Source organism: Pelobates fuscus, chromosome 4, assembly GCF_036172605.1.
Source record: "Pelobates fuscus isolate aPelFus1 chromosome 4, aPelFus1.pri, whole genome shotgun sequence".
NCBI lineage: Eukaryota > Metazoa > Chordata > Amphibia > Anura > Pelobatidae > Pelobates > Pelobates fuscus.
In genome coordinates, this window is record NC_086320.1 from 304,322,986 (window position 1) to 304,349,420 (window position 26,435).

A 26,435-nucleotide genomic window follows, 5' to 3' on the forward strand; every position below is an offset into this window, starting at 1 on the left:
GAGGCATGTGAATTGCCAGATTTCCTCTTGCCAGAGGAATTGAAGGAAAAGCTCGATGGTTGCGAGCAATAGGAACTGTGAGGTATGCGTCTTTGAGATCGAAGCTGGAGAACCAATCTCCCACGCAAAGGAGGTCCCTGAGTAGATGGACGCCCTCCATCTTGAAGTGGCGATACCTGACAAAGTGATTCAGGTTTTTTTAAGTTGATAATTGGGCGTAGGTCTCCAGTTTTTTGTGGCCAAAAAAAAAAAATGTTGCTTAGAAAAGTATGCGGGAAAGGGGATTTCTCTATTGGCTCTTTTTTTACTAGCTTGCGCAGTTCGGTTTGTAGTGTCAGGTTGTCTGCTGCAGACATCTGTAGTGGTGTAGGTGGGGTGTCCTGGAAGGGGTGGAAATGAAATCTATTTGAACCCTTGGACTGTGTGTAGGATCCATAGATCCTGAGAAAGTAATTCCCACTGTTGGAAAAACTGGTTAATCGACCTGCTATAGGTACATTGAAAGAAGGGAGATTTATTACCTGGAGCAGCTCTTCCGCGTAGGAAGGCAGATCCACGTCCCCGGATAGACCCTCTATTAGTGAATAGTTGCCTGTGGTAGGGTCGGGGTTGTCCCGATTGCCAATAGTTTTCAGAGGGGCGAGGCCTGTAGCCTGTGAAGGCGATTCTGCTGTTCGTTCGGCCTCTATAACGTCCAGCTCTCCCAGAAAAACGGCCTGACTGAGAACGAAAAACCCTGCGCAAGGAGGATTGAGCCTTATTTAGGGTGGTGAACACCGCTACATGTTTGGAAAGGTCTTTCATGAACGAGTCCCCAAACAGTAATCCATTGCCTCTGGTCCCAGTTCTCGGGAGCTCAGATCGGCTAATTTTGCATCCAGTTTGTACAGTGCCGCCTAGCGTCTCTCAGTGGACATGGCCACATTAGCGTTGCCTAGTAAGCATAAGGCTCTCTGGCCCACTCTCTAACTGTTTTTGGGTCAAATCTGGCGTGAGAGCTACCTTGTTTGGCATGGTCGGTCGAGGGCACTCGGAGTTTTGCCCTCATTTCTTTGTCCAGTGGTTTGCATAACCACATTTTACAAAAGTTGGAAATGTGCTCTGGTGGAGGCCATTCTGACGACCGTGGGTGTCTGATGACCCTGGGGTCAAATAAAGGATCACCCGAAGCATCCAGAAGGATGTTGAATCGGGTCCTTTTGATAAGGTAGTATAGCATCTAGATCTTTATGTGTGAGAAAGGTTTCCTTGACAAATTCCGAAGGGGTATCCCCTAGCGCATTCGCCGAGGGGTCGTCACCAGAATATCCAAGGAAATAATCGTCAACCCCGTCTAACGTGTGGGATGTAGACCCTCTAAGGGGTTAAAGTTAGCTTGAACGGGGCGAGTGGCAATCCATTTTTGGGACTTGGCAGGAGCCTTGCCCTTGCCCGCAGACCAACTCTCCCCTTTCCAGGGGCGTTTGCGTGTAACCTCCTGATCCGAGGGTTGAGAGTCCTCGGAATCAGAGAGTTGACGTGCAGTAGGGGTGACTTCGGCCGAAGTCTTCTCATGAAAGGCTGCTAATGCCTTGGGGATGGAATCTGCAATGGGTGAAACCAACCAGGCTCTGAGTACCTGGGATATAGCGGGCTCATTATTGTCAGACATGGTATGTCTTAGAGCGGTTGCCAAACAGTTAAGTATATTAATTTGAAAGAATGGAGTTGAATGGGGTTCACCCAAAATTATTTCAGAGTATAGATGGGGGTCACCCAAAATATTTGTGTAGTTTAATACGTAGGCGGCACTCAATATTTAGTGGGGTTGTCCACTAAAATATACACAAGTGGGTTGTACCACTATGATAGTAAACAGTGGGGTTAACCACTTAATTATAACCATAGACAGTGGGGTTCACCACTGAGTAGTAATAAAGTGGTGTATCACTTAATTATAGTGTATTTGTATAAGGGGGTCACCCTTAACAGTAATATTGGTGTTAAAACACCTTAATAATTGATATTAAAGTGTTGTATCACTTTAATTATAGTGCATTTGTATAAGGGGGTCACCCTTAACAGTAATATTGGTGTTAAAACACCTTAAGAATTGATATTAAAGTGTTGTATACTTTAATTATAGTGCATTTGTATAAGGGGGTCACCCTGAACAGTAATATTGGTGTTAAAACACCTTAAGAATTGATATTAAAGTGTTGTATCACTTTAATTATAGTGCATTTGTATAAGGGGATCACCCTTAACAGTAATATTGGTGTTAAAACACCTTAATAATTGATATTAAAGTGTTGTATCACTTTAATTATAGTGCATTTGTATAAGGGGGTCACCCTTAACAGTAATATTGGTGTTAAAACACCTTAAGAATTGATATTAAAGTGTTGTATACTTTAATTATAGTGCATTTGTATAAGGGGGTCACCCTGAACAGTAATATTGGTGTTAAAACACCTTAAGAATTGATATTAAAGTGTTGTATCACTTTAATTATAGTGCATTTGTATAAGGGGATCACCCTTAACAGTAATATTGGTGTTAAAACACCTTAAGAATTGATATTAAAGTGTTGTATCACTTTAATTATAGTGCATTTGTATAAGGGGGGCACCCTTAACAGTAATATTGGTGTTAAAACACCTTAAGAATTGATATTAAAGTGTTGTATCACTTTAATTATAGTGCATTTGTATAAGGGGGGCACCCTTAACAGTAATATTGGTGTTAAAACACCTTAAGAATTGATATTAAAGTGTTGTATCACTGTAATTATAGTGTATTTGTATACGGGGGTCACCCTTAACAGTAATATTGGTGTTAAAAACACCTTAAGAATTGATATTAAAGACACTCAATATAATGAAGTGGCAGATAATAAAATGGTGGGGGTCACCCACAAAGCCTTCCTTTATTTAGTAACAACAATGATAATACAGCAGGTGTTGGAAAAAATCCTGAGAAGGAAATAAAAGGGGGGAAAAAAATCACTAAAAGACATTCAGGTATTAGCACTTTAAGGTGCTATAACAGAAGAGGAAAATAGTACTTACCAGATCCGAAGTCAGGCGAGTTGATCGCTGCTCTGGTGACTGGAATGCAAATAAAATGGCCGCCGCCAGCAAAAGGGCGGGAAACAATGCACTTGCTAAGTGCTGATGCGAACGGGCGGGGTAACGCGAGGGCGCGAAACTGAGAATAGTAAAAAGCAGTAATGAGTCGCAGGAGGAAAAACCTCCTGCGATTTAAAGGGGAAATCTAAATAAAGTTTAATAGGAAATTGACAAAGTAGTCCAAGATTGAATAGAATGAAATTAAAATAAATAGAGCATAAATGTTTCCACAGAAAGTGTTGTTAAAGTGATAAGTGAATAAAGTGTTAAAGGTATATGACCATTGTAATACATTTTTTAATTGAAATAGTGTATTAAAGGTTAAATGATACAGCAATATAATTGGAACAGACTCACCTGGGAGGCAAGCAGCAAAGAAAGAGGATATGGGAGGAGTTTGATGACATCATATAATACTGTTATACTATCTGATTGGTTGAACTTTTTACATTACTGTTAACTGTTCCTTTGCTGCTGGGAGGTTCAGTAAAGAAAGATAAAGCAAATATGAAGCCTCCTGTCTTGCCATGAAATTAAAACAAATGAAATTACAAATTTTAAGTTTTTATTTTGTTACTTTTTTGCATTAAATAAAAACCTAAAGGAACACTGCTCAATTCTATACCATTTAGGAATTGAATCACTATGTTCATGCAGCCCTAGTCACAACTCCCTGCATGTGACTTACACAACTTTCCTAAACACTTCCTGAAAAGAGCTTTGTAAAGCTTACACTTCCTTTACTACAAATTATGTTTAATTTAGAATTTCGTATCTCCTACTCTGTTAATAGCTTGCTAGACCATGCAGGGGTATCTTGTGTGTGATTAAAGTTTCATTTGAATAGCAGGAGATAAAAACGTTTAAAATAAGTTACATCTAAAAGAAAATTACATGTTTTTTTGCAGGCTTTGTGATTTACAGCCAGGGGAGGTGTAGCTAGGGCTGGATAGACAGAATTAAAAGTGATTTTACTTCAAAATGGTAGAGAATTGAGCAGTAAGACTTCAGAGGCATAATGTATACAGAAAAACGGCTTCATTAATATAAAGTTGTTTTGGTGATTATACTGTTACTTTAAAATATGAGCTTAAACAGCAACACAATAATAAAATGCTTAGATATTAATAACAATAATTAATTATTGATTATAAAGTCCTTACTGATTTCCTTGTGCTATACATAAAGTATTGATATAAACTCCAGCCATATATCAATTTTCCCAGAAACCACTGCTTTGACCTTTCAATACCCATGACATATGCACCGTCGTTATTCGGCAGGTGCTACTTTTAGTTTTACCTTAAATAAAACACTGACACCAAATTTATCTGTTGGATTATAACAGCTTTATTAATTATTAAATATATAAATAAATAAATTAACAATTTAGGGTCATTGTCCAGCTAACATTATATTACTATCCCCCCGCACAATACCCCTGACAATGACCCTATCTTTTGAACAATAATTAACATTCACTTAACATATAACTAGTAACACACGGCCTACCAGAGAGGCCCCAAAACCATACTGTTAACTGTAGGGGTGTACCCAGACACCCCTGCCCCCTAGGTTCGTAGCCACCGAAGAGCTTGAACCTACCAACACTCTAATCCATCTGGCCTACTCCAGCCTAGGCCTTGGCCTGTCCATTCCCAATTCCAGCTAACTCCTGGCTTTAACACGCCCTGTTCCCGCCGCTGTGACCAAACGGGATCAAACCTCAACTATAGGGAGGGAGGGAGGGACAAGTGACAGGTCAGTGCAATTCAGATTAACTGGCTCCTCACTTAAGATGGCCGCCTATTTACACTACCTGACTCCTCCCCTACTTAGCCCCGCCCTAAACCATTCCATAATTTTCCACCTGCCCACTTCCTGGCCTTGTCAAGGCCCACTCCCCTGTTTCACTGTTCCATGGGCTTCATACCACTCATTGTTACCCTTTTCTGTTCCTCCAGACACAGTTGATATTTATTTGTGTAATTTTCTCTTCATTTATTCACCAACCCATGCTTCCATAATATGTCCAACTTTACTCTGCATATAAAACCAGCTGCTGCAACAGGATTCTGTTCACACACTTTATTTCAGATACCAGTCCTGTTTTTTACAGCTCCCTTCTTTCCACATTCTATCCCTCTCAATCTACTACCTGCCCAATACATATGGCTACCAACAGGCTATTTCACTGTCAGACTGCCTAAAGTGAGTGGTAGCTAACAATTGGTCAGATTTGTTTGTCTCTAATAGATATTCCAGTTATTGGGTACATTGCTGTGTCCTATGCCATCTTTAATCAATAGAAAAAAAATCAAACTGGAAAGATTGCGACTCGATTGTGACAAAAATCAAACTGGAAAGATTGTGACTCTCGATAAAATTATATACTCCGTCTAACAGTGTTTTTCCTCTTTAATGCAGGTAAAATTCTCAGTGAATAGGAAATTTAAACCGCCACCACCCTCCATTAGCAGTGAATATTTCCATATTTGTGCCAGCTCTTTCCTGCTCATATGTTACACGTGCATTTATGTATGTGTTTCTGTGAACTCAGCAACATGTCGGCTAATGCTGGACTCTTTATTTCTACAAGGGATGGTCAAATCCCGTGTTCATTATACGGCAGTCTTCCTGAGCACAACATACGCACTGTACCTCCTTCTCCTCCTTATTTATGAGCACCTTTATCTAGTGGCCACAGTTTTCTGTGTATTACAGATAGTCTTAATAGACTTGGCCAAGAGGGGGAAGATGGCAATGGAAGGCATGGAGAAGAAGAATGAGGAAGAGGTGATGGAGGTGACGAAGGTGAAAGAAGAGATGAATTGGAAAGTCTTTTAAAGAAGGAATTGTTGTGGGGAAAAAGACTGCTTGCTTGTAAAGGAAAAAGTTTTTTATTAAAAAAGTTTTATAACTGAATTCTTTATTTTGTTGTTTTTCTGAGGATTCTGCTTTATATTATTAGGGCAAAGCACAGTGAAAAAGTAGGAACCGGAAGCAATCATTAGTTTGCAGATTGTAATTTATTGCAAGTCTAGAACCAAAGAGAGCACCAGTAATATTAATTCTTTCATTCCTTAATAATCCCGATCTGCCACCCAGACCATTTTCAGATAGGCGATTTAAGCCCATCAATACATTGTACACAGGGAACCTGACGTTTTGAAATTCTCCAACTTCCTAATGCTGTCTCTCACTTTCCAACCCTCATCATCATTACAACAATGCCTGATTTATTTGCTCTTACAATTCTGATCCTTTCTGTGCAGTGACATGTTATAGATTTAATGCTTGAGAAGAATGGATTTATAAGGGAAAATAAATAACTTAATGGTAGTTACTGGGCCTGGATATTCCACTGTCCAATGGTCCCAGTGTGGTCGCACACTTCAAAAACCACTGGTGTTTGCACCTTTTGGGAAGACAGATTCCGCAGCACAAAGAAATCATCAAACCTATTCTATATCTCATTGTTTGATCAAATGCTGAAATTGGTGATTGTGCTGTTCTTCTTATCTGAGCTCTGCTCTTAAAGGGACAGCTCATTAAACTGGATAAGGTGGCTGGTGTCCCTTGGCTCTGTTCAACAGGCAGGGATAAACTCTGCCTTAATTATACCAGTCCACATCAACAATGGGCGGAAATGATATGCAGAGACTACTCAGCCCACGCTCTGAGCCTATCTTCCCATAGCACTGTTTAGCGTGAGGTACACTCCAAGAGGGAAATTTAGCTTGTCCCCCTACGAGATTCTATTTGGTTCAGCTCCCAGGCTAGGCTGTTACTTTCCTCAGCAGCTCCAAATTCAGTCAGATGCAATGGTAAATTACATAACTGCTCTCTCTCATGCCTTGACCAAAATCCATGCGCAAGTGTTTTCTTCTATTCCAGATCCAGTGTCTGATACAATCACCCATAAGTTACTCCCTGGTGATTGGGTTCTGGTTAAGAAATTCCTGAGAAAGCACACACTTGAGCCAAGATTTCATGGTTTATTCCAAGTCCTTCTAACTACATCTACCTCAGTAAAACTAGCTGGGAAGGACACTTGGATACACGCTTCGCACTGCAAGAAAGTTCCAGCTCCAGAGGAAGCTTTACTGTGATATTGTCTCTTGTACTTTTCCACAATCCCAACATTCGACTATATACAAAGACATACCTAATAAAAAGGACCCACACATTTGTGTGACTGGTGACCATTGGGGACATCACTGTAGTTCCTGGAAAGCAGCGGGTTGGAACACGGGCCGACCATGGGGTTACAGACCACAAAGTGCCTTAGATAGAGTGGACAGGAATGGGAAATCCTTGTTACACAGAATGACTTTGTGAAAACCAACTGGGTCTACTCCAATGAAACTTACCTTAAACATAGAACACCCTAGTCCAGGAGACACTGGAGAGTATATAATGGGAATGTACTGGAGAGGGGGTAGTTCATACAATAAATTGGGAACTTTCTATTTACAAGACATGCACACATCACCTGAGTGGGTAGATACAAGACATATGACCATCAACCCTCTCAATCCCCACATTAAGACTCTTAAAGACATGGTAGCCATAGCTAACCCTACATTTGAAGACACTATGGCAGTAGAGACTGTTTTTTCAGACACTAATCTATGGCTTGAGTGGATGAGATATAATGCTAATTCTCATAATAAAACTAACTGTTATGTTTGTGGTGGAGCCAGACCCCAACTAGGTACAGTGCCTCTAAATCTACCTCCTGATGTTGAAACATGTTTCTTAAAGGACCACTCTAGTGCCAGGAAAACATACTCGTTTTCCTGGCACTAGAGTGCCCTGAGGGTGCCCCCACCCTCAGGGACCCCCTCCCGCCCGGCTCTGGAAAGGGGAAAGGGGTAAAAACGTACTCTTTTCCAGCGGTGGGCGGAGAGATCTCCTCCTCCGATCCTCCTCTTCTCCTCCCCGTCGGCTGAATGCGCACGCATTCAAGTTAAATACTTGAGAGACATTTATTGGCTATGTGGATACATGCAACTCAGATCCAAATTGACAGGCCTATGGTGGGGGGAATGTGCTTTTACTAAAGTTATCATGCCCATACACATAATATCAGACAACCACCAAGGCCCTCTTGACTCACCACACACATACTTTAGAGTAAAAAGAGACACTCCTGTACAGGGCAGTTTCGACCCTCACATATACATAGATGCCAAGGGGGGTGCCAAATGATTTTAAAGCCAGGGATGAGGTTGCAGCTGGATTCAAATCCTTGATTCCACTCATCACGGCCTATAAGAATGTAAATTGGATTAATTACATCTACTAAAACCAACAATGTTTTGTCAATTATACCAGAGATGCCCTCCAGGGACTGGCAGAACAATTACAAGCCACCTCCCAAATGTCATTTCAGAATAGGATGGCCATAGACATGATTCTGGCGGGGGAAAGGAGGTGTGTGTGAAATACTCCCAGATACTATGACATGCTGCACTTTTATCCCAGATAACACAGGCCCTAACGGGAAAGTAACTATGGCCATCGAGAAGCTTGAAAGCCTCTCTGAAGAGTTAAAAAGAAACTCAGGGATCACCAATTCCTGGGATAGATGGTTTGGATGGATGAACGGATGGCAGAAAGTACTCTTCCAAGTGGGTATGGCTGTCCTAACTGTAATGATTCTTTTCCTCTTCTTTGTCTGCTGTATAATGCCTTGTGCACAGAAATATTTGCAGAAGACTGTAGATCAAACCATTGACCGCACCACTCCAACATTCCTACACCAAGACATTGATGACGGAACCTGTGACACAACACATGCACCTCTTCAGTCCCACCAAATTAAGTATACAATTACTTCTCTCTAGGGAAACTATAGGGACAGCGTCTTGTCTAACGGGTAAAAAGTCTGTTGCGGAGATGTAGTGGACAAGCCGCTACGGGTTCTAGTGCAGTGAAGAGTTCAAGAAAACATGTTTGAGAAGATGAGCAGCAGCCTATTAGGGATATTATTAGGGATAGATAGTAGTTGTTTACATCGTAAATAGTAATTTTTAGGGGGGACTGTTGTGGACAGAATATTAACTCTATTAATTTTCGTAAAATGCCTATTTGCTCTGCATAACTATAATCAATATTATTCATAAGTTACTTAAAATGGCCGCTAGGGAATTTCCCCTGTAGTCAACTAACACCCTTGAATTAAAAGGATGGCGCTAGAATCTGGAGGAGAGCTCCATGATGCCAGTGACATCACACCCGGTAGGATGAGCAATTGATGAACCACTTAACACCTAACCAATTGCTTTACCGGACCCTCGGAATAAAGATTCCTCAAGTCTTTCATTAACCTGAAACTTGTGTCTGGTGTGAATTACTTTGGGAGCGTGCCCGTAAATACTTATTAATTTGGACAGGGGCAGATATGCAAAAATATCAAGCACTTGATTTGATCCACAACAGCTTTTCTGCAAACCCAGCACAAATGTCTTGCAATTTTTCTTCACTTTTGATTAGAAACTAGAAACTGTTTTCCCAGCAACAGGCAATATGGTAATTTTCTCTAATGATTTTTAGGATAGAAAAATCTAAAATAAGAACAGATTATTTTGGGGGGCGTGGCCGACTGCGGAGCCTAATGGACGCATGCTGAATTAGCTCCAAAGGACCCGGACACCAATCCACTATAATCGGAGACCACTAAACGAAATGGGCAATCAGAAGAAGCAAGGTACCACTCAGGGGCAATCAGGGAAAACACCTTCCGTGAAATCGGGAACATTAACCCGATACTTTAAAGAAAATCCTGATCGCGGGGAGGAGGCCGCGGCGTCCCCTCTCGTAATGGCGGACACAGATCCGCAACCGAGCAGCCCCTCAGCCTCAGAAATATCACACATCTCCTCCGACACAACAAATGAGGCAGACATTCGTACATTGCTGAAAAACTTGCCTTCGAAAATGGATTTACAAAGTATGAAAAACGATCTACAAACCACAATGGGAAAATTGGAAGCCACGTTTCATACAAAAATGGAGGCGATTGGCACAGAGGTCCGCCAGCTGAATCTCAGAGTGGTGGATCTAGAAGAAGAAAGAGACATAATCCAAGCTCATTTAACCAATATTACAACTACAATAGACTCCCTGCATCTAGCATCCACACAGAGGCACTTAGACGATCTTGATAATCGTGGGAGAAGGAACAATCTGCGAATCAGAGGCCTACCAGAATCTCAAGGTGAGAACATAGAGGTTATTTTAACAGAACTCTTTAACCTAATACTGGGAGAACAAAGTGACAATAGAATTTTAATGGATAGGGCCCACCGATCCCTGCGTCCTAGGGGCCTTTCACCTGAAACCCCCAGAGACGCCATCTGCAGGATCCATTACTTCTCCATAAAGGAGAATATTCTAAAATCTCTAAGAGGCACCTCTCAACCTCTCCTTTTTCATGGGCATCCAGTGCAGATATATCCGGATCTTTCTCCCTCAAAGACAACGATGGGTCACACCTGCCAAAAAAAGAAGAAATGACCAACGATTTGTCTCACCACAACAGAGATCAAGGATTCCAACAGACAATGTCAACCTCCGTACCATGCAATCCCCTGAATAAGGGAATTTGGGTCCCTTGCACATCACATACTATACCCCTACTGTCTCTTACTGTTTACAGAAACAAGCCAGAAAATCACAAATTGACTCTCATGGTGCCGTATCCAAATATGGACGACAACTATTTACAACAACCTCTCCTCTAATACCCGCAGCTGTTCAGAAGAAAATCTCAGTCACTTTAATTCAACATCCTTCAGACAGCTCTCCAATCAACAATGATGTTCGATTTAAACCACAAGTGTTTACCTACAATATCGAAGATACCAGTCTTGAACTTAAATTGGACTATCCAGCCTAATCTAAGAAAGTTTCACTTAACCAAGCCACTCAGACTTCACAATTGAGGACAGGTTGTATATAAAATAATGTATGTCGGAAAAACTGTTAATGTTAATCTCAAACTCGATAAGTGATTTCATGCAATCCTAGCGAATTGTAAATACGACAGATTTTTTGTATCAGCTGATGTACACGAGATAGGTTATGGTTAAGAGACATGTAAATTGTGAACAGTACAAATGCCGGTTTCTTTTCCTCCTTCTCTCACCTATCTCCATACCTCCTCTTCCTAACCTCTCTCCGCTGATACTATTAGTTAATTAGATCTTTCATCCGTATAACTAGATCTCTGTTCGATAGATCTAAACGCTAGTCTCCATAAGTCTACTCTATTGTCAAATACTAAAAGATTGGATGGTCCGGGATCCTTACCCTTGGTATTGGCACACCGATCCCCCATTCATAAGTAGGCATCTATCGGTTGCGTCACGATAGATTGCCCCCACTCTCATCAACTGAGAGAATCCCCGCCACTGGGGAAAAGATGACCTCCTCTTCACAATCTCTAACCCACTTTCCACACTTCCAACCATCATATCCGAAATGGAGCTTTATGGGAAGTTATCCAATTTCCAAGCAAATATCACAAAATGCGACCTTATGCCTCTACACTCCACTAAATTCCTAAACAACCAACTAAAGACAAGGTTTCAATTTAATTGGCAACATACCTCAATCAAATATCTGGGGGTCCACATTCCACACAAACTAAAGCTCTTATATGACTTAAACTTCCACAAACTACTTACAGAAATCAATCTGGACTTACAGAAATGGCACAAACCCTGCTTCGGATGGTTCAGTAGAATTAACATCATTAAGATGAACATCCTTCCCCGCCTACTTTACACTCTCCAAACTCTCCCAATTCAATTGCATTCTAGTTTCTTCTCTAAACTTAGATCAACCTTCACAAACTTTATTTGGTCACATGCTCAACCAAGAATAGCCTACGAGACCCTGATCAAAAATAGAAATAATGGGGGTCTAAACTTCCCTGACCTAGATACATACCACAAAGCAATCCATCTCAGTAGAATATATGAATGGACTAGAGCTGGAGCGATCCAGCACTGGGTTCAGATAGAAAACAAATTCTCAGTTACCCCCCTGATGGTTCTCCCATGGTTGCCCAAACAACCTCCACACACTCCCCACCTCTTTGATCCTCACCCGACCATCAAAACCACTATTCAGATCTGGCATAAACTAGTAAACACTACTAAGATCTCCCCCTGCCCCTCTCCTCTATACCCGCTAACAAACAATCCGAAATTTCAAAGAGGTCAATCAGGGACGACTTACGATAATTACCACAAAGGCAACATACTTCTGCTCCGTGACATGATCACAAATAATAAATTGAGAACAATACAACAAATTTTCCCTAATAGACTTCTAACAGGAAACCAAATACTTCAATATACGCAACTTAAAAACTTTATAGACTCTCAAGACTTGTTACCTGATGGTAACCGCCCCTTGACAGACTTTGAAAACATATGTGCACATCACAAGCCCCAAAAGAAAATATTGTCTACCTTATACCAGGTGATTAAAAACTCAAGACCTCTTGAATTCCCAAAATTCACACAAAAATGGTCGCAGGAATTACAAACGAATTTCTCACATAAACAATGGCAAGCCATATTCACATCTACACATAGAGCATCAATCTCTCTAACGGTCCAAGAAAGTAATTATAAGCGAATATCACGCTGGCACTACACTCCAGCTAAAATCCAGCATATACATAATACAGAAAGCGACAACTGTTGGAGATGCAATAATAGCACTGCAGATCACTCCCACATTTGGTGGCAGTGCCCAATTGTCACTAAATATTGGAAAAGAATCCACACGATTACCCAAATGATCCTGGGCAAAAAATTCCCTCTAGAGCAGGGGTAGGCAACCTTTTAGCAGCACTGTGCCGATATAGGATTGTGATGTCCGGTAGTATGCCGGTCCTATTTTTTTAAAATTGAGGTCTGTATGCTGCCGTTTTCTGCTTGTGTTATTTATACTGTAATTGCTTTGTATCTTTATATTTGTGCGTATATGAACTATTATATTGTATATGTTCATTAGTAGCAGGGCCGGCCTTAGGGGTGTGCGAACTGTGCGGCCGCACAGGGCGCCATGGAGCAGGGGTCGCCCTGCGGCCGCATAGCTCACACGGCAGGGGCGTATTAGCCGCGAGGCAAACAAGGCATTTGCCTTGGGCGGCATTTTCCAGGGGGCGGCAAAAAAAAGCCGCCCCCAAATGCCCAAGGCAAATGTCTTGTTAGCCTTGCGGCTAACAGACATGCCGGCGGGCTGCTGGGCGGTCGGGCGGCGCTGGTGGGCAGGCTGGCGAGGGAGCACTTCCTCTGAGCTGTCTGCTCAGCTCCCTCGCGCGCCGCAGAGTGAGGCTGGGAGCCGGAATTCCCAAAGGTAAGGAGGCTGGGGGGGGTGTTTAAATAAATCTTTAAAAATGTGTTAATGTGGGTGAGTGTGTGTGTGTATGTTAGTGTGTGTCTGTTAGTGTGTGTCTGTGTCTGTTAGTGTGTGTGTCTGTTAGTGTGTGTCTGTTAGTGTGTTTGCCTGTGAGTGTGTGTGTGTGTGTCTGACTGTGTGTGTGTGGCTGTCTGCCTGTGTGTGTGTGACTGTTTGCCTATGTGTGTGTGTGTGTGTGTGTGACTGTCTGCGTGTGTGACTGTCTGCGTGTGTGTGTGTGTCTGTCTGCGTGTGTGTGTGGCTGTCTGCCTGTGTGTGTGTGGCTGTCTGCCAGTGTGTGTTTGACTGTTTGTCTATGTGTGTGTGTGTGTGTGTGTGTGTGGCTGTTTGCCTCTGTGTGTGTGGCTGTCTGCCTGTGTATTTGTGTGTGTTTCTGTCTGTGTGTGACTGCCGGCCTGTGTGTGTGGCTGTCTGCCTGTGTGTGTTTGTGTGTGTGTGGGTCTGCCTGTGTGTGTGTGTTTGTGTGTGTGACTGCCTATGTGTGACTGTCTGGGCAGACTAGATGGGCCAAATGGTTCTTATCTGCCGTCACATTCTATGTCTGTGTGTGTGTTTGTGTGTGGCTGTCTGTGTATGACTGCCTGAGTGTGTTTGTGTGTGTGTGTGTATATGGCTGTCTGCCTGTGTGTGTGTGTGACAGGGTGTGTGGGAAGGGGGAAGGAGTGGGGGAGAGTGGGACGGGAAGGGGGGGCGCTGTGAAGCTTTTTCGCACAGGGCGCCCAAATGTCTAAGGCCGGCCCTGATTAGTAGTTTATGGTATCGTGTATGATACACATGAATGTGGGCTGTGTATGAGGGCTGCTTGTGGAATTGTGTGTGTGGATGGATAAGTCACATTGTGTAGATAGTGTGTGTATGTGTGGAGGCTGTTTGGGGTATTGCATGTGAGAGGCTGCATGTGGGGTTGTGTGCATGTATGTGGATTGTTAGCGGGTTAAGTTTGTGCGGATTGTGTGTATGTTTGTTTGTGGGCTGTTCGTATTATTTGTATGAGGGGAGGGTTATTGTGCATTTCTGTGTATATCTAGCAGTGTGGGTGGCTTCCCAGGGTTACAGTGGGGGCCGGGTTGCACAGGTACAGGTCAAGGACAGGAGCTGCAACAGCAGCTGCAGGCTGCTCTACTACAGTTTGGATTCCCATTTACAAGTGCTGGGAGGAAGTGATATGAGATAGTTATCTGACATCACTTCCTCTACGTGCAGCAATGCATAACTTGAGGATTTTCCTTCACCACCTTTTCATATTATCAGATATCTGAAGTTTCACTGGGACTCCTGATAGGCCAGAGCCTGTTTGGCTCTAGCAGCCTTGAGTGCCGTGCAAAGACACCTTGAGTGCCGTGCATGGCACTAGTGCCGTAGGTTGCCTACCCCTGCTCTAGAGCCTTTACACTTTATTTTTCTAGAACCGCCCAATATTCTGAAATTAAACAAAATGCAATGCACTCTCTTTCAACATTTAGCTATGGCGGCGGCTCAACTAATTCCCATATACTGGAAAACGACGCAAGTCCCTTCCACAAGAGAGTGGATCATGAGAGTGGAAAGCACTAAACAAATGGAAGCGATAACATTCGCCAAGTCAAAAGATTACACCAAGTTCACCAATATTTGGAAACCTTGGACACAATTCATGGAAACAACAACCACCTACTAAACCCTTCATCCTCCCCCCCCCCCCCACCCCATCCCTTCCTCTCCTACCATTCCACTCCCACCGTTATTTTTTCATCCATACAAATTCCTCTCACTGAGGTTAGTAGAACCTTCTATTACAAGGTCGCAACAGAACCTTAAACCGTTATGACTATCTTTGAAGCGGTTCCACGAATGCATATTTCATGTTAAACCTTTTTTTATGATTCTTTGTATAACTAATTTACCCTTCTTGATTTAATGTACAACTGTAATGTTTTATTGTTGCAATTGCGACATATGTTTTCAGATTTATATTCAGTCAAATTTTGACCTTATGTACCAATTGCATGTCGATGTTGTAAAACTATATGCACATAAAAAGAATAAAAATTTGAAATAAAAAAAAAAAAACAACAGATTATTTTTTATATTTGGGTTTCATATAAAGAACATTCTCTAGGCTCATGTACAATTTAGTTCAAACTAGGTACCTTTGTAACCATAGCAGTGAGTTTGATATTCTAATCAAGATTATTGATACTATCAATGTAATCTTCAAACGTGGAAAAGAGCTGCTCCAACACATAAAAAGCATCATCTATGTATCTTCTCCAGATTTTACAAAACCCGAATAAGGGATGATTATACAAAAGGTGTATCTCAATGAAGTTTATATATATATATATATATTTACAGATAGATCGATTATTAATACTATTAATCAAATCTACCAACTTGTCCAAGAGCTGCTCCAACACATAACAAATATCTGGACAAGGTATGATTATATTTACACACACACATACATGTATATATATATGTATCTATAATAATTTCAACTCACTACTGGTAAGTCATTGGCAATTTATGGAGAGTATGCCATGGGCTCTCCAGGCTATAGATTTTACGCTCTCTATGTATATAATATGTGTGTGCTTATATATTATTTAACTAGATGTATATAACAAATTCAAGTAGAGTCCAAGTTGATCACAGGAAAAGCAAATAAAGAACAAACTCCACAAATGTAACATTTAACAATAATTAACAGCGCATGAACTCATATATTGTATATAATAGCGATTATGCACTACTTAGAAATCTATAAGGGACATAGGTATATATATTATTCATTGCTGTTAATAATATAAAAATATATTTCTGTTTTTGTTGTTCGTACAGTCAATTTGAAGTTTAGATTAGAAGTTATATTTCATGCAAAAAAAGTACCTAATGGCCTTTTCAAACCCTCTGCTTTATCTATGAAAAAAATAAGTAATAACAAAGTTGACATTGCAATACTTAGTAAGGCCTATGCACAAGAGCAGAGTCTGTGATGTCATAAATTACAGCAGAGTACGTCTAGGTAACACACAGTGATGTCATTTTCAAACATTCCGTGAACACTCACAGCACTCAGAGCTACACTTTACCTGGACAGTGGTTATATTAACTGGAAATATATATTTCCTACTCACCTGCAAAGGGATCTTGTGAAAAGGCACCTCTTGAGTACAGGACCGTTGACTTGTACTTTGCTATCCTATAAAACAAGTATAATGAGAATGGTGAGTGATTCTTTTTCTGCTTTATATCTATCTGTCTAGCTATCATTTTCAAATAATTAAAACAAATGAAATTACAAATTTTAAGTTTTTATTTTGTTACTTTTTTGCATTAAATAAAAACCTAAAGGAACACTGCTCAATTCTATACCATTTAGGAATTGAATCACTATGTTCATGCAGCCCTAGTCACAACTCCCTGCATGTGACTTACACAACTTTCCTAAACACTTCCTGAAAAGAGCTTTGTAAAGCTTACACTTCCTTTACTACAAATTATGTTTAATTTAGAATTTCGTATCTCCTACTCTGTTAATAGCTTGCTAGACCATGCAGGGGTATCTTGTGTGTGATTAAAGTTTCATTTGAATAGCAGGAGATAAAAACGTTTAAAATAAGTAACATCTAAAAGAAAATTACATGTTTTTTTGCAGGCTTTGTGATTTACAGCCAGGGGAGGTGTAGCTAGGGCTGGATAGACAGAATTAAAAGTGATTTTACTTCAAAATGGTAGAGAATTGAGCAGTAAGACTTCAGAGGCATAATGTATACAGAAAAACTGCTTCATTAATATAAAGTTGTTTTGGTGATTATACTGTTACTTTAAAATATGAGCTTAAACAGCAACACAATAATAAAATGCTTAGATATTAATAACAATAATTAATTATTGATTATAAAGTCCTTACTGATTTCCTTGTGCTATACATAAAGTATTGATATAAACTCCATATAAATACACCATAGGTGATTGTTAAAATAATGGAATCCAACGTTTATTTCTTATGCTGCCGGCAGCCATATATCAATTTTCCCAGAAACCACTGCTTTGACCTTTCAATACCCATACCACTCATTGTTACCCTTTTCTGTTCCTCCAGACACAGTTGATATTTATTTGTGTAATTTTCTCTTCATTTATTCACCAACCCATGCTTCCATAATATGTCCAACTTTACTCTGCATATAAAACCAGCTGCTGCAACAGGATTCTGTTCACACACTTTATTTCAGATACCAGTCCTGTTTTTTACAGCTCCCTTCTTTCCACATTCTATCCCTCTCAATCTACTACCTGCCCAATACATATGGCTACCAACAGGCTATTTCACTGTCAGACTGCCTAAAGTGAGTGGTAGCTAACAATTGGTCAGATTTGTTTGTCTCTAATAGATATTCCAGTTATTGGGTACATTGCTGTGTCCAATGCCATCTTTAATCAATAGAAAAAAATCAAACTGGAAAGATTGTGACTCGATTGTGACAAAAATCAAACTGGAAAGATTGTGACTCTCGATAAAATTATATACTCCGTCTAACAGTGTTTTTCCTCTTTAATACAGGTAAAATTTTCAGTGAATAGGAAACTTAAACCGCCACCACCCTCCATTAGCAGTGAATATTTCCATATTTGTGCCAGCTCTTTCCTGCTCATATGTTACACGTGCATTTATGTATGTGTTTCTGTGAACTCAGCAACATGTCGGCTAATGCTGGACTCTTTATTTCTACAAGAGACGGTCAAATCCCGTGTTCATTATACGGCAGTCTTCCTGAGCACAACATACGCACTGTACCTCCTTCTCCTCCTTATTTATGAGCACCTTAATCTAGTGGCCACAGTTTTCTGTGTATTACAGATAGTCTTAATAGACTTGGCCAAGAGGGGGAAGATGGCAATGGAAGGCATGGAGAAGAAGAATGAGGAAGAGGTGATGGAGGTGACGAAGGTGAAAGAAGAGATGCAATGGAAAGTCTTTTAAAGAAGGAATTGTTGTGGGGAAAAAGACTGCTTGCTTGTAAAGGAAAAAGTTTTTTATTAAAAAAGTTTTATAACTGAATTCTTTATTTTGTTGTTTTTCTGAGGATTCTGCTTTATATTATTAGGGCAAAGCACAGTGAAAACGTAGGAACCGGAAGCAATCATTAGTTTGCAGATTGTAATTTATTGCAAGTCTAGAACCAAAGAGAGCACCAGTAATATTAATTCTTTCATTCCTTAATAATCCCGATCTGCCACCCAGACCATTTTCAGATAGGCGATTTAAGCCCATCAATACATTGTACACAGGGAACCTGACGTTTTGAAATTCTCCAACTTCCTAATGCTGTCTCTCACTTTCCAACCCTCATCATCATTACAACAATGCCTGATTTATTTGCTCTTACAATTCTGATCCTTTCTGTGCAGTGACATGTTATAGATTTAATGCTTGAGAAGAATGGATTTATAAGGGAAAATAAATAACTTAATGGTAGTTACTGGGCCTGGATATTCCACTGTCCAATGGTCCCAGTGTGGTCGCACACTTCAAAAACCACTGGTGTTTGCACCTTTTGGGAAGACAGATTCAGCAGCACAAAGAAATCATCAAACCTATTCTATATCTCATTGTTTGATCAAATGCTGAAATTGGTGATTGTGCTGTTCTTCTTAGCTGAGCTCTGCTCTTAAAGGGACAGCTCATTAAAATGGATAAGGTGGCTGGTGTCCCTTGGCTCTGTTCAACAGGCAGGGATAAACTCTGCCTTAATTATACAAGTCCACATCAACAATGGGCGGAAATGATATGCAGAGACTACTCAGCCCACGCTCTGAGCCTATCTTCCCATAGCACTGTTTAGCGTGAGGTACACTCCAAGAGGGAAATTTAGCTTGTCCCCCTACGAGATTCTATTTGGTTCAGCTCCCAGGCTAGGCTGTTACTTTCCTCAGCAGCTCCAAATTCAGTCAGATGCAATGGTAAATTACATAACTGCTCTCTCTCATGCCTTGACCAAAATCCATGCGCAAGTGTTTTCTTCTATTCCAGATCCAGTGTCTGATACAATCACCCATAAGTTACTCCCTGGTGATTGGGTTCTGGTTAAGAAATTCCTGAGAAAGCACACACTTGAGCCAAGATTTCATGGTTTATTCCAAGTCCTTCTAACTACATCTACCTCAGTAAAACTAGCTGGGAAGGACACTTGGATACACGCTTCGCACTGCAAGAAAGTTCCAGCTCCAGAGGAAGCTTTACTGTGATATTGTCTCTTGTACTTTTCCACAATCCCAACATTCGACTATATACAAAGACATACCTAATAAAAAGGACCCACACATTTGTGTGACTGGTGACCATTGGGGACATCACTGTAGTTCCTGGAAAGCAGCGGGTTGGAACACGGGCCGACCATGGGGTTACAGACCACAAAGTGCCTTAGATAGAGTGGACAGGAATGGGAAATCCTTGTTACACAGAATGACTTTGTGCAAACCAACTGGGTCTACTCCAATGAAACTTACCTTAAACATAGAACACCCTAGTCCAGGAGACACTGGAGAGTATATAATGGGAATGTACTGGAGAGGGGGTAGTTCATATAATACATTGGGAACTTTCTATTTACAAGACATGCACACATCACCTGAGTGGGTAGATACAAGACATATGACCATCAACCCTCTCAAACCCCACATTAAGACTCTTAAAGACATGGTAGCCATAGCTAACCCTACATTTGAAGACACTATGGCAGTAGAGACTATGGCTTGAGTGGATGAGATATAATGCTAATTCTCATAATAAAACTAACTGTTATGTTTGTGGTGGAGCCAGACCCCATCTAGGTACAGTGCCTCTAAATCTACCTCCTGATGTTGAAACATGTTTCTTAAAGGACCACTCTAGTGCCAGGAAAACATACTCGTTTTCCTGGCACTAGAGTGCCCTGAGGGTGCCCCCACCCTCAGGGACCCCCTCCCGCCCGGCTCTGGAAAGGGGAAAGGGGTAAAAACTTACCTTTTTCCAGCGGTGGGCGGAGAGATCTCCTCCTCCGATCCTCCTCTTCTCCTCCCCGTCGGCTGAATGCGCACGCGCGGCAAGAGCTGCGCGCGCATTCAGCCGGTCACATAGGAAAGCATTCATAATGCTTTCCTATGGACGCTTGCGTGCTCTCACTGTGATTTTCACAGTGAGAATCACGCAAGCGCCTCTAGCGGCTGTCAGTGAGACAGCCACTAGAGGAAATAGGGGAAGGCTTAACCCATTCACAAACATAGCAGTTTCTCTGAAACTGCTATGTTTATGAAAAAATGGGTTAACCCTAGAAGGACCTGGCACCCAGACCACTTCATTAAGCTGAAGTGGTCTGGGTGCCTAGAGTGGTCCTTTAAGTCTCTATGTGCAGTCAATTACAAACTCATCAGTATGTGAATCATGGAAGAAGATATACCCTCTAACCCAAAGGGATATCAGGCCACCTTATGGAGTCACAGTATATTCAGGTAATTACACTTGATACACTACACACAGTACCACAGGGAAGTTTGTGGGAAAATTCCCTTCTGGTTATTGTGCTACATGCCGAAAGCCTCCAGCTACCCTGTTAATACATCAAGTTAAATACTTGAGAGACATTTATTGGCTATGTGGATACATGCAACTCAGATCCAAATTGACAGGCCTATGGTGGGGGGGAATGTGCTTTTACTAAAGTTATCATGCCCATACACATAATATCAGACAACCACCAAGGCCCTCTTGACTCACCACACACATACTTTAGAGTAAAAAGAGACACTCCTGTACAGGGCAGTTTCGACCCTCACATATACATAGATGCCAAGGGGGGTGCCAAATGATTTTAAAGCCAGGGATGAGGTTGCAGCTGGATTCAAATCCTTGATTCCACTCATCACGGCATATAAGAATGTAAATTGGATTAATTACATCTACTAAAACCAACAATGCCCTCCAGGGACTGGCAGAACAATTACAAGCCACCTCCCAAATGTCATTTCAGAATAGGATGGCCATAGACATGATTCTGGCGGGGGAAAGGAGGTGTGTGTGAAATACTCCCAGATACCATGACATGCTGCACTTTTATCCCAGATAACACAGGCCCTAACGGGAAAGTAACTATGGCCATCGAGAAGCTTGAAAGCCTCTCTGAAGAGTTAAAAAGAAACTCAGGGATCACCAATTCTTGGGATAGATGGTTTGGATGGATGAACGGATGGCAGAAAGTACTCTTCCAAGTGGGTATGGCTGTCCTAACTGTAATGATTCTTTTCCTCTTCTTTGTCTGCTGTATAATGCCTTGTGCACAGAAATATTTGCAGAAGACTGTAGATCAAACCATTGACCGCACCACCCCAACATTCCTACAACAAGACATTGATGACGGAACCTGTGACACAACACATGCACCTCTTCAGTCCCACCACATTAAGTATACAATTACTTCTCTCTAGGGAAACTATAGGGACAGCGTCTTGTCTAACGGGTAAAAAGTCTGTTGCGGAGATGTAGTGGACAAGCCGCTACGGGTTCTAGTGCAGTGAAGAGTTCAAGAAAACATGTTTGAGAAGATGAGCAGCAGCCTATTAGGGATATTATTAGGGATAGATAGTAGTTGTTTACATCGTAAATAGTAATTTTTAGGGGGGACTGTTGTGGACAGAATATTAACTCTATTAATTTTCGTAAAATGCCTATTTGCTCTGCATAACTATAATCAATATTATTCATAAGTTACTTAAAATGGCCGCTAGGGAATTTCCCCTGTAGTCAACTAACACCCTTGAATTAACAAGATGGCGCTGGAATCTGGAGGAGAGCTCCATGATGCCAGTGACATCACACCCGGTAGGATGAGCAATTGATGAACCACTTAACACCTAACCAATTGCTTTACCGGACCCTCGGAATAAAGATTCCTCAAGTCTTTCATTAACCTGAAACTTGTGTCTGGTGTGAATTACTTTGGGAGCGTGCACGTAAATACTTATTAATTTGGACAGGGGCAGATATGCAAAAATATCAAGCACTTGATTTGATCCACAACAGCTTTTCTGTAAACCCAGCACAAATTTCTTGCAATTTTTCTTCACTTTTGATTAGAAACTAGAAACTGTTTTCCCAGCAACAGGCAATATGGTAATTTTCTCTAATGATTTTTAGGATAGAAAAATCTAAAATAACAACAGATTATTTTTTTATATTTGGGTTTCATATAAAGAACATTCTCTAGGCTCATGTACAATTTAGTTCAAACTAGGTACCTTTGTAACCATAGCAGTGAGTTTGATATTCTAATCAAGATTATTGATACTATCAATGTAATCTTCAAACGTGGAAAAGAGCTGCTCCAACACATAAAAAGCATCATCTATGTATCTTCTCCAGATTTTACAAAACCCGAATAAGAGATGATTATACAAAAGGTGTATCTCAATGAAGTTTATATATATATATATATATATATATTTACAGATAGATCGATTATTAATACTATTAATCAAATCTACCAACTTGTCCAAGAGCTGCTCCAACACATAACAAATATCTGGACAAGGTATGATTATATTTACACACACACATACATGTATATATATATGTATCTATAATAATTTCAACTCACTACTGGTAAGTCATTGGCAATTTATGGAGAGTATGCCATGGGCTCTCCAGGCTATAGATGTTAAGCTCTCTATGTATATAATATGTGTGTGCTTATATATTATTTAACTAGATGTATATAACAAATTCAAGTAGAGTCCTAGTTGATCACAGGAAAAGCAAATAAAGAAAAAACTCCACAAATGTAACATTTAACAATAATTAACAGCGCATGAACTCATATATTGTATATAATAGCGATTATGCACTACTTAGAAATCTATAAGGGACATAGGTATATATATTATTCATTGCTGTTAATAATATAAAAATATATTTCTGTTTTTGTTGTTCGTACAGTCAATTTGAAGTTTAGATTAGAAGTTATATTTCATGCAAAAAAGTACCTAATGGCCTTTTCAAACCCTCTGCTTTATCTATGAAAAAAATAAGTAATAACAAAGTTGACATTGCAATACTTAGTAAGGCCTATGCAGAAGAGCAGAGTCTGTGATGTCATAAATTACAGCAGAGTACGTCTAGGTAACACACAGTGATGTCATTTTCAAACATTCCGTGAACACTCACAGCACTCAGAGCTACACTTCACCTGGACAGTGGTTATATTAACTGGAAATATATATTTCCTACTCACCTGCAAAGGGATCTTGTGAAAAGGCACCTCTTGAGTACAGGACCGTTGACTTGTACTTTGCTATCCTATAAAACAAGTATAATGAGAATGGTGAGTGATTATTTTTCTGCTTTATATCTATCTGTCTAGCTATCATTTTCAAATAATTAAAACAAATGAAATTACAAATTTTAAGTTTTTATTTTGTTACTTTTTTGCATTAAATAAAAACCTAAAGGAACACTGCTCAATTCTATACCATTTAGGAATTGAATCACTATGTTCATGCAGCCCTAGTCACAACTCCCTGCATGTGACTTACACAACTTTCCTAAACACTTCCTGAAAAGAGCTTTGTAAAGCTTACACTTCCTTTACTACAAATTATGTTTAATTTAGAATTTCGTATCTCCTACTCTGTTAATAGCTTGCTAGACCATGCAGGGGTATCTTGTGTGTGATTAAAGTTTCATTTGAATAGCAGGAGATAAAAACATTTAAAATAAGTAACATCTAAAATAAAATTATATGTTTTTTTGCAGGCTTTGTGATTTACAGCCAGGGGAGGTGTAGCTAGGGCTGGATAGACAGAATTAAAAGTGATTTTACTTCAAAATGGTAGAGAATTGAGCAGTAAGACTTCAGAGGCATAATGTATACAGAAAAACTGCTTCATTAATATAAAGTTGTTTTGGTGATTATACTGTTACTTTAAAATATGAGCTTAAACAGCAACACAATAATAAAATGCTTAGATATTAATAACAATAATTAATTATTGATTATAAAGTCCTTACTGATTTCCTTGTGCTATACATAAAGTATTGATATAAACTCCATATAAATACACCATAGGTGATTGTTAAAATAATGGAATCCAACGTTTATTTCTTATGCTGCCGGCAGCCATATATCAATTTTCCCAGAAACCCTTTTCTGTTCCTCCAGACACAGTTGATATTTATTTGTGTAATTTTCTCTTCATTTATTCACCAACCCATGCTTCCATAATATGTCCAACTTTACTCTGCATATAAAACCAGCTGCTGCAACAGGATTCTGTTCACACACTTTATTTCAGATACCAGTCCTGTTTTTTACAGCTCCCTTCTTTCCACATTCTATCCCTCTCAATCTACTACCTGCCCAATACATATGGCTACCAACAGGCTATTTCACTGTCAGACTGCCTAAAGTGAGTGGTAGCTAACAATTGGTCAGATTTGTTTGTCTCTAATAGATATTCCAGTTATTGGGTACATTGCTGTGTCCTATGCCATCTTTAATCAATAGAAAAAAAATCAAACTGGAAAGATTGTGACTCGATTGTGACAAAAATCAAACTGGAAAGATTGTGACTCTCGATAAAATTATATACTCCGTCTAACAGTGTTTTTCCTCTTTAATACAGGTAAAATTCTCAGTGAATAGGAAATTTAAACCGCCACCACCCTCCATTAGCAGTGAATATTTCCATATTTGTGCCAGCTCTTTCCTGCTCATATGTTACACGTGCATTTATGTATGTGTTTCTGTGAACTCAGCAACATGTCGGCTAATGCTGGACTCTTTATTTCTACAAGGGACGGTCAAATCCCGTGTTCATTATACGGCAGTCTTCCTGAGTACAACATACGCACTGTACCTCCTTCTCCTTCTTATTTATGAGCACCTTTATCTAGTGGCCACAGTTTTCTGTGTATTACAGATAGTCTTAATAGACTTGGCCAAGAGGGGGAAGATGGCAATGGAAGGCATGGAGAAGAAGAATGAGGAAGAGGTGATGGAGGTGACGAAGGTGAAAGAAGAGATGAAATGGAAAGTCTTTTAAAGAAGGAATTGTTGTGGGGAAAAAGACTGCTTGCTTGTAAAGGAAAAAGTTTTTTATTAAAAAAGTTTTATAACTGAATTCTTTATTTTGTTGTTTTTCTGAGGATTCTGCTTTATATTATTAGGGCAAAGCACAGTGAAAACGTAGGAACCGGAAGCAATCATTAGTTTGCAGATTGTAATTTATTGCAAGTCTAGAACCAAAGAGAGCACCAGTAATATTAATTCTTTCATTCCTTAATAATCCCGATCTGCCACCCAGACCATTTTCAGATAGGCGATTTAAGCCCATCAATACATTGTACACAGGGAACCTGACGTTTTGAAATTCTCCAACTTCCTAATGCTGTCTCTCACTTTCCAACCCTCATCATCATTACAACAATGCCTGATTTATTTGCTCTTACAATTCTGATCCTTTCTGTGCAGTGACATGTTATAGATTTAATATTGAGAAAAATGGATTTATAAGGGAAAATAAATAACTTAATGGTAGTTACTGGGCCTGGATATTCCACTGTCCAATGGTCCCAGTGTGGTCGCACACTTCAAAAACCACTGGTGTTTGCACCTTTTGGGAAGACAGATTCCGCAGCACAAAGAAATCATCAAACCTATTCTATATCTCATTGTTTGATCAAATGCTGAAATTGGTGATTGTGCTGTTCTTCTTAGCTGAGCTCTGCTCTTAAAGGGACAGCTCATTAAAATGGATAAGGTGGCTGGTGTCCCTTGGCTCTGTTCAACAGGCAGGGATAAACTCTGCCTTAATTATACCAGTCCACATCAACAATGGGCGGAAATGATATGCAGAGACTACTCA